Source organism: Ovis canadensis, chromosome 5 (assembly GCF_042477335.2).
Source record: "Ovis canadensis isolate MfBH-ARS-UI-01 breed Bighorn chromosome 5, ARS-UI_OviCan_v2, whole genome shotgun sequence".
Lineage (NCBI taxonomy): Eukaryota > Metazoa > Chordata > Mammalia > Artiodactyla > Bovidae > Ovis > Ovis canadensis.
The window spans coordinates 110,822,728-110,832,677 of record NC_091249.1 but is presented as its reverse complement, the minus strand read 5'-3'; the positions used below and the strand labels follow the sequence as shown (position 1 = coordinate 110,832,677).

The window sequence follows — 9,950 nt, the reverse complement described above, 5'->3', positions numbered from 1 at the left end:
TGTATTCCTTACAGTTCCACCCAGGGGTTGAAATCATTATACTAAAAAGCTGCTTTTAGGTAAGCGGTCAATGTAGGTATGCTTCCTACACCAGGCCAAAAGTTGCATGAAAGAATCCTTATGATCTCTTCCAATTCTGAGAGTTTACGCTCAAAATACCAACTTAAATTACAATGTCTGCATGCATTCCAAGGGAAAGTTTGCTCCAGGCCTATAGTCCAACTTTGATATCTTAAGAAAGATGTGACAGAATATAACATAACGAAAGTAAAGTAGGCCACATACCTGAATGGGTTGCAAGGGTAGAGAAAAACAAATTGATTAATAAAATATTGAGGGTTATTCTTGCATCACCTAAAAATAGATTCAAATTATATTATAGTATCTCATTGTCTTAGATTTCTATTCAACTCCATAAAAACTAAAGATATCTTGGGATTAAAAGAAGAAGAAATTTATTACAGAGGTTTTAAAATGTGAATTATGTCATCGAATTGAACTGGAAACAACTGTCAGTCTTCCTATTTTCCAAGATAGAGAATTCTCCAACTCAAAACTTTTTTTCATGCCACAAAATTATCAAGATGTTTTCCTTTATTTAATCAGTATCCCAAATTATTTCCTGGGTGTACAGAGAGCATTTTGTTCTGTTCTGTTCTGCTACTAGACAGGAGTAAGTAATAGTTTGACCTTTCCTCTGTTTTATTTTCTTTCCACAAGGAGAACGAGTTGCCTACCAGCAAAAAATGAACAAGGACAAAGTGCAAATAATTAGTGGAAAGAAACAGCACAGTTGAGGGATAGGATGGTGAGGAAGAGGTGTGTTCAACTGAGCAGAGAAATCACCATCACATTCTCTAAACCCTTCTCATTTTCTTGCGGTGCCCTCAGGGGTTACAGTTTGGAAGACCCTGCTCTGGTAGGGGAAATAGAGGAGAAACTGGGGCTGCAGAGGTGTGTCAAAGGCACAATCAAGCCTGATAGAGTGACATCAACGTAGAAGAGGGTGTGTTTTTGTTTGGGGTGAAGAAGGAAGGTCTGGACAGGTCAGCGCCTAAGAAAGATGCTAACTTCTAATTAAAACATTTGGGGGGGAAAAAAAAACAGGTATGTGACTTCCCCGGTGGTCCAGTGGTTAAAATCATGCTCTCAATGCAGGGAGCAGAGGTATGATCCCTGGCTGGAGAAGACCCTGCATGCTGCATGGTGTGGCCAAAGAAAAAAAAGAGAGAGAGAAATAAAAACAAGACAAAAAATCCCAGGTATGTGTGTGCTGAAATTTCTGAACTTATGAGTTTATATAAGGCAATCACATATTTCCATGAAATTTCTTTGAGAGGAATTTTATTTCAACATTTCTTTGGTAACTTTGGGATCAGGGACAGTGATCTAGGGACCAGGGATGGAAGGACTGAGGAGAATAAAATGGAAGAAAGAAAATCAGTCCATGGAATGCTCTCAGGTTGGACATGACCAAAGGCAACTAGGACAAGAGCCACCGGGACCTCTAAAGAGGCCTCAGAACTGTGAATCCAAGGGATAGAGTCCACGGGGTTGCAGAGTCAGACACAACTGAGCAACTGAACACACAGGTAGATAAATAGGTGAGGAAAGAAAAAACAGCAAAATGACAACAATGAGCAAATCTGGGTGAAATACACATGTTCTTCACACTACTATTGTAACTTTTCTCTAAGTTTAAAACTATTTTAAAAAACACTTAAAAATATTAACCTCTAGGTCAAATGAAACTGCACACACAGTTCAAGAGACCTGAGCTGTAGTCCAGGTCACCGATGCTTGTTAAGTGTAAGTTTTCTCATCTGGAAACTCGTAGAATTTTCGTAAGAACTAAATAAGGTAATACATGCAAAAGAGATTTGAAGCATTTAAAATAACACACATTTGGGGAACATTGTTAGAAATGAGAGTCTGACATTTGAAAAACAACTTACTAGATGGGGTGTATTATCAGGCATCATCTGAGCAGTAACAGACATATCCAGACAAATGGAAGAATGGGTGAGATAAAGTGAAAGAAAGGGGGCATTTTTGGTTATTTTCAGCAACCAACACCCTATCCCAAATTGGTTCTCTTCAACAGGCTTTATTATCTACTACATATTAGATAATATACATATTACAAGAATTAAAAGGATACACATTTGGTATCCTCAGGGAACTGAGTCTATCATAGTGAAAGTCACTCAGCCGTGTCCAACTCTTTGTGACCCCATGGACTATAGCCCGCCAGGCTGCTCTGTCCATGGGATTTTCCAGGCAAGAATACTGGAGTGGGTTGTCATTTTCTTCTCCAGGGGATCTTCCTGACCCAGGGATTGAACCTGGGTCTTCTGCATTCCAGGCAGATTCTTTACCATCTGAGCCACCAGGGAAGCCCGAGTCTGTCATAGGATAAACTAAAAAAAAAAATTAAAATCTGTAATATGATGTATTGAGAAGCATCTACAGAAACACAAATAAGAAACCAGTAAATCTGAGGTTTGGGGGCAGATACAGGAGAGTTTCTGGCAGGAAATAATTATTTGAACTGAGCCTAGAAGAATGAGCTGATCACTTAAACCTAAGAAAAGAGCATTTGAGGCAAAGAGAATGTTTGATGAAGATATTAAAGTACTTGATTTGCTCAGTCTCTTGGCAATTTTTTGCCTCCTCTGTGACCTCTCCTCCACATAACTTCCTTGCATGCATGATGCCAAGAGAATTCCCTCTATTTTAATTTCTTTTCTGTTACTATCTTTGAAATTTTAAAGTATAATAAAATACTGGGTGGCCTACCACAATATGAGGAATGAATGAAACCTGCTGATAAAAGGTTTAGGGCTAATTAATTCTCTTAAATCTGATACTGGATCCCAAGAAGGTCATGGCGTTGCTTAAAATAAAGAAGCTTAACATCTGCATATCACGCCATTCTCTTCTTTAGAGTTTGGGTTATCTCATAGAGCATTTTGGTTAATGGTGCTGCTGCTGCTGCTAAGTCGCTTCAGTCGTGCGACCCCATAGACGGCAGCCCACCAGGCTCCCCCGTCCCTCGGATTCTCCAGGCAAAAACACTGGAATGAGTGATTAATGGTGCAGGTGAGTCTAATTACCAACTCAGACTGAAGCTCTCAGAAATGATGTCAGTGAATACACATGCTGTGGAAAGGGAAAGAAGCAAGACTCTTCATAAAGCCACAAATAACTATTTTGGGTATTCATAAGATGCCTTGGTTGGTACAGAAAACAGTAAGATATGTCTCGATTTAGAGTGTAAGTGAAAGACACCTCTGTGGTTAATCATTTCACTTGCAACAAGGGAGCAGAAGCCCCCAGCAGACACATCCCACTGGAGCTACAGACAGGTAGAAGGAGACTTTCAGTTTCAATTTTGCTCTCTCTTTCTCTAAAATGATTATAGCTTCTGCTTTTGAACAAACAGTAACAGTTTCTGATCCCCATTTTACTGCCACTGAAGACCAAAGTGAGAACTTGTTTTTGACACAGGAAATACTGGTGAAACTCCTAGCTCAGTCAGCACTTTCTAAGCAAGTTTCCGCACATTTCTTCCACTCCTGTGCTTTGCGGTCTTGCCCTCTCCAAGATACTCACTAGAATCCGGAAGCTATCCAGATCCCAGGTACTACTGACTTTTTTTTTTTTTCAAGTGGTACAAAGACTTAAATGAAGCAATGTCTGAAAACTGTTCTAGTCACCTCAAGAGAAAATTACATACTCTGAAATCATCGACTTAGAAGGCATTGCTAGGATGCTGCTCCAAGTCTGCAATGTCTTGACTTACAAGGGCAGAGTAAGTTAAGATGGGTATTCTGGGCGTTTTGTTTTGAAAAATCAACAACACGCAACTTAAAACAGCTTTAGCTCTGTCATCTTTGGCTGCCGATTTATGCCCAAAGAAGTCAGCTTTATACTTTTTTTAAATTAATTACACACACAGATTCTTCCCTTCTTTCTGCTCTCTTCACCAAAGTAACGCATATGAATAAGGTTTCTCTCCACTCAGTTCATTTAGGCTATCTCTGGTTCTTGTGAAATATTCTACCGGCAAGCTACTTTGATGTGCAGTTTAAATGTACTTTACCTATAATGAAACTGAGAGCAGCTGGCAGGCAACAGAGGCAGGAAGAAAGATTTTTCAGATTCTGGAATCCTCAGGTTCCAATTGCAAGATGGATTCTGAAATCCTTAGAGGAGTTCAGAAATTCCCTAGAGGTAGCTTTGTTAACTCACCGCCACTGTATCCCCAATTGCTTTCTCTCCCTTGGGGTGCAATGCTCTAATTAACAATATTTAAGTTAAATACTCCCACAGCACCACAGTTTGGTATGTCTTTCCCAGGTGAGCCAGATGGACTGAGGAGGCTCCCAGGAACTACTGCTTTTAGTTTGCACGCCCTTCCAAGCTCCTTGCCAGGATGCTCCCCCACAGCTCCCTCTCCTCTACAACAAATTCTCTCTTTTCGTTGATACTTAAAATTATATTCATTTAAGGGTTATGCCTTCAGCCTAATGTTTTAATTTCTGTTAAAATGAAAATGCTTTCTGCAATACTATTAATTATATTCTAATGGATGATTCTAAAAAACAATTTTGATACACAGAGGAATGCTTTAGACTTTGACAGTCAATTAACCATTATTGATCACTCTGAGAATTAACATTTATTACTCACTTACTATGTTATAAGCTCTGGACTGGGCACTTTTGGTTGCAAGCAAGCATACTCAGTCACGTCTGACTCTTTGCGACCCGATGGACTGTAGTCTGCCAGACTCCTCTGACCATGCAGTTTTCCAGGCAAGAATACTGGAGTGGGTTGCCGTTTTATTTTCCAAGGGATCTATCCCACCGAAGGATTGAACCCACATGTCCTGCATCTCCTTCACTGGCAAGCTGATTCTTTTACCACTGAGCCATCTGGGAAGCCCCAGTTTTTGGTATGTTACTTATTTTAAGTCACAATAATTTTGCCAAGTAGCCATTCTCATCTTTGCTTCTCAGAAGGGAAAACTGAGATTCAGAAGGTAGGAAAGATTTACACTACCTGGAGGTGGTAGCCAGCATCTAAATTCATCTCTGCCTGTCAGATGCCAAAGCTGAGGCCACCGTTGTGCTAAGACCCAGAACAGGATGTGCACATTCTTATCTTGAACGGTAGCAGGAAAAGAGTGGATGGATAAGGACCAGGGATCTAGGGGAAGGCTAGTCTGGGGTTCTGTTGAAGGAAAATAAGAATAAAAAAAGAGAGAGTGAGAGAAGTGAAACATGAGGAGAATATGTCCTCATTTTAGTTACTAACTACTCTGAGGAAGATATTGTGCTAAGTCTTGGTACAGGAGGGAAGAGGCAAAAGCCTCAAAGAGCTCAGGCAAGAGAAGAGACACCAAGTCAGTGACTTGTACAGGACAGGCTGCAAACAAGGACAGGCTGCAAATTGGTGGCCCATTCAAAGTTGACCTACTCAGTGATGTGAAAGTGAAGTCACTCAGCTGTGTCCAACTCTTTGCGACCCCATGGACCGTAGCTTCCCAGGCTCCTCTGTCCATGGGATTTTCCAGGCAAGAGTACTGGAGTGGGTTGCCATTTCCTTCTCCAGGGCATCTTCCCAACCCAGGGACCGAACCTGGGTCTCCCGCATTGTAGGCAGATGCGTTACTGTCTGAGTCACCAGAAATTTTTAAATGTTCCCTCTTTTTGTTTATTTTTTAAAATAAATGATCACATGCACATGAAACAATCTTCAAAAAAATAACAAGCGATGCAAGTGAAAAGTAAATAGTAGCCTTCCTGATTCTGTTGCCAACCACACAGGCCCGCATCACAGAGACAAGTCATGCTTCTAGTTTTGTTATGTTCTTCCACAGATAATCTTTAAATACATTTAACATATTATATACATAGGTATTATATATCTTCTTTAAGATAAAATACATACTTGTTATTTGAAAAATATAAAGACAAATGGTTAGCATAGAATATAAACTGTTTATTATGTACCTTGCTTTTCTTAACAATACACATCATGTTAGTATGTATAAGCTGCCTTATTTATCCTTATGGCTATATAACATTCCATTATATTCATGTAGCATAAGTTATTTAGACAGGACCCTTTTGATGGACATTTAGGATGTCGCCAATATTTTACTATTAAATAAGTGCTGCAATGAATATCCTTATGCACATATCACTTTGCAAATATGCAAGTATTCTTGCACGGTAAATTCCTAGAAGCAGACTTGCTGAGTCAAAGAATACATGCATTTGTATACAGCTTTGACAGAAAATGTCAAAAGATCTCCGCAGAAATATTCTCAAACTCACATTTTCATAAACAGTACATGAGAGCATCTATTTCCCTATCTCACACTGTCCCACACCTTAGCCAATCTGTAGTAGAATGTGGAGTCTCTGTAGCTTGTATTTGAATAGCCAACAATTTTAAATGCAGGGTATTTCACAAGGGGGAAATAAGCATGACTTCCAAGTTCTCTTAAAAAATCTAAAATTTGGCAACTTTGGACCAACATTTCCACGTGGTTACCATCTGAATGGTGACCAGTCTCCTTAGACAGAACGTGTGGGCTTGGTATTGTGCCAATCCACCCCCAACGTCCCACTATATTCTTCCCTGACACTGAAGCCAAGAACCAGTTCCCATTTATTGGCTTTCACTAGAGCCCCATTTAGTAGTTTATATTTCCTTCCTGGTTTTAGATATTTGAGTTCTCAACTGGTCGAGAGAGAGATTATTAACAAAAGGGAAAACAACTGAAGTAAAAAGTAGAGTAGATAAGACAGCCAGAATAATAGGTAAACACAGAATAAAAGTATGTTAACACAGTCATGAACAACAAATATTAGGCTCTTCTGAATGATCACCCATCCTCCTAGAATTTTATTATCAGGCTAGCTGTATAAACCAAATCCAGCACTGAGTAACTTTATACCGGTGGCACAAACATCCCAGAGTAACTTCGAAAACCTTGGGGTTAGCCCTAATGTGGATCTAATCTTGTAACAACCGTGGTTCTTGCCTTCTAGAATGCAAATGTCTTCTATACATCCAGGTGCAGGAAGTATCACATTGCTTTATTTTCCTAAATCAAATTAAATTTGGAGTCACACGCATACTCGAAGTAAAATCAGCAGACTTTAGTTGTCATGAGGAGGCAGCAGAGCTTATCAGACCTGCCCTGATAACTTGGAGAAGCACTCTGGTCTGGGTTCTATCATTATCTAAACCTGTGATGTCCACCTGAAGACCAATAGCCCACTCCCTTCGTGGTAATTATGGGCACAAGAACTTTCGGGAAATTCTAACTCAGGCCTTTAGAAACAAACTGTTGGCTTCTCTTCCCTTGTTTGGGGAAAGGAGATGGCTTATTCTTTCCTTTTTGATTTGCAGTGGAACAAAACATCTCCTTGGCTTGATTTTCTGAATAATTTATCTGATGCTTAAGGAGGAAAGTTCTGCAGTTTCTGCAGTTTAAAAGGTGAGATCTTCCTTTGATTAGAACCACATAACAGATCAGGTCCTAGATCAACCACAACAATCTAAAGAATAGTTAAATTGCCATAGATGGACCTATTAAGAATCCTCTGCAGTCTCTTGGGCCCTTTTATCTACACAACTATTTATGGAAATATATACATCTAACCTAGAGAAGGAAATGGCAGCGACTGAGCATGCATGCATGCATTGGAGAAGGAAAGGGCAACCCACTGCAGTGTTCTTGCCTGGAGAATCCCAGGGACGGGGGAGCCTGGTGGGCTGCCGTCTATGCGGTCGCACAGTGTCAGACACGGCTGAAGCGACTTAGCAGCAGCAGTAGCAGCATACATCTAGCCTAGATCTGAATCTCACCATCTTGAGGGTTTTTTACATGGGCATTCATTTTTCTGAAGGCTGATCTGTCATTTAATCCATTCTCTTTATGATTTTGAAATTATTTGTTTGGAATAAAAAAGTTAGATTTACTATCCTCAAGGCTTCAGTTAAAAGGAAGGATGGGAAGGGGGCAGTGACCATTAGATTAAGGTTCAATTAAAACTTGAAACAGATATGAATCAGAACAAAACATCACTCACACAGATTTTCCTTCTTTCTTCTGACAGACTGACAAGTACATATCTGAATAAGTCTCTCTTTCTTAAAAAAAATAATTTTATTAATTTATCGTTGACTGTGCTGGGTATTCATTGCTGTGTGGGCATTTCCTCACCTTGAAACAAGTGAGGGCTACTCTCAAGCTGTCGGCTTTGTCTTCTCATTGCTGTGGCTTTTCTTGTCACAGAACACAGGCTCTAGGGCACATCGGCTGTTGCACATGGGTATTTGCACATGGGTATTTGCAGCTCCATGTCTCTAGAGCACAAGATAAATAGTTGAGGGGTACGGGCTTAATTGGTCCGGGCATGTGGGATCCTCTTAGATCAGGGATTGAATCTGTGTCTCCTTCATTGGCAGGCACACAGGTTCAATCTGAGCCTCCCTTTTTTGTAATAAAATTACTACAGAGAAATACAGAGGCATTAGTTTGTCCACAAAGGTCCATCTAGTCAAGGCTATGGTTTTCCCAGGAGTCATGTATGGATGTGAGAGTTGGACTATAAAGAAAGCTGAGCACCAAAGAATTGATGCTTTCGAACTGTGGTGTTGGAGAAGACTTTTGAGAGTCCCTTGGACTGCAAGGAGATCCAACCAGTCCATCCTAAGGGAGATCAGTCCTGAGTGTCCATTGGAAGGACTGATGTTAAGCTAAAACTCCAGTACTTCGGCCACCTGACGTGAAGAGCTGACTCATTGGAAAAGACCCTGATGCTGGGAGGGATTGGGGGCAGGAGGAGAAGGGGATGAGGGAGGGTGAGATGGTTGGATGGCATCACCAACTCAATGGACATGGGTTTGGGTGGACTCCGGGAGATGGTGATGGACAGGGAGGCCTGGCGTGCTGCGGTTCATGGGGTCCAAAGAGTTGGACATGACTGTTCAGTTCAACAGAACTGAACAGAAAAATAACTCCCATGGCAAAGAATAGGGACATATATAGCAGTTTCCTCCTTTTACGATTTCAGCAATTGACTACTGTTGAATATCTTGCTCATTGACTATTTGCTCCAACATTTTGTGACATTTCTAATAAATAATCTGAAATTTTTGAGACCAAAAGAATATATTTTCTTCCAATGCCTAAAAATATGCAATATTACATTTAAGCTAGTTTTTGTTATAAGATTTGTTGGCTTTTGAAAGTCAACTTGCTGTGACTGCTTCAGAGATAAGTGTAAAAGTTGGAATTTTAATTGTTTACAACTCATGTTGGAGAACAGTTAAGCCTCTATAAAAATTTGACTTTGTACTTTTCCCTCTTGAGTGTGATCTTACATCCAGAATTCAAACTCTGAGAATATAATTAAGTTGGATTTACAGTGACAGCATCTTCAACAAGGTATTTACCATTTTGATGAGAGAATTTTTGCACTGATTTAAAGCAAAACAGCTATAGATAAGTAATTTTCACAGAGTGAAGTTTTCCAGAAATAAAGATGCTCTTAAATGAGAATGATGTCATCATAAAGCCGTATATCAAGGACAATTACCCAACATGTGGCCTGTGAAAATTAAACTCATTTTAGGTTTTATGTGATGAGTCTCTATAGTTACAGTCACTGGACAGTGTCAGCAGTGCAAATTTTGAATAGACTTTCCAGTTCATAGAAATTCTTGGCAGCTTTTACACATAAAAACATTGTAGATTTCTTCATGTCCCACTTGTTCTGTTTTGGTTTGCATGGATCCAGCCCAGAGCTTCTCCAGAGCTCTCCTAGGAAGAACGGAGCTCCCCTCCCCATCCCATGGTGCTGTTTCCTCTGTTCTTTCCCAGTCCATCTGATACCATTTGCTTTCTACCTCCTATTATTTCT

The 9,950-nt window shown here is 40.1% G+C and overlaps 1 long non-coding RNA gene across 1 annotated transcript; it reads right to left on the bottom strand.

Moving 5' to 3' along the window:
• Positions 1 to 1,327: 1,327 nt before the first annotated feature.
• LOC138440531 (uncharacterized) lies at positions 1,328 to 8,391 on the bottom strand. The gene is made up of 3 exons (XR_011257069.1): positions 8,249 to 8,391; positions 5,068 to 5,238; positions 1,328 to 2,420 (listed from the first exon to the last, which is right to left on the bottom strand). It is a non-coding gene; the product is annotated as an uncharacterized lncRNA (long non-coding RNA).
• Positions 8,392 to 9,950: the final 1,559 nt, after the last annotated feature.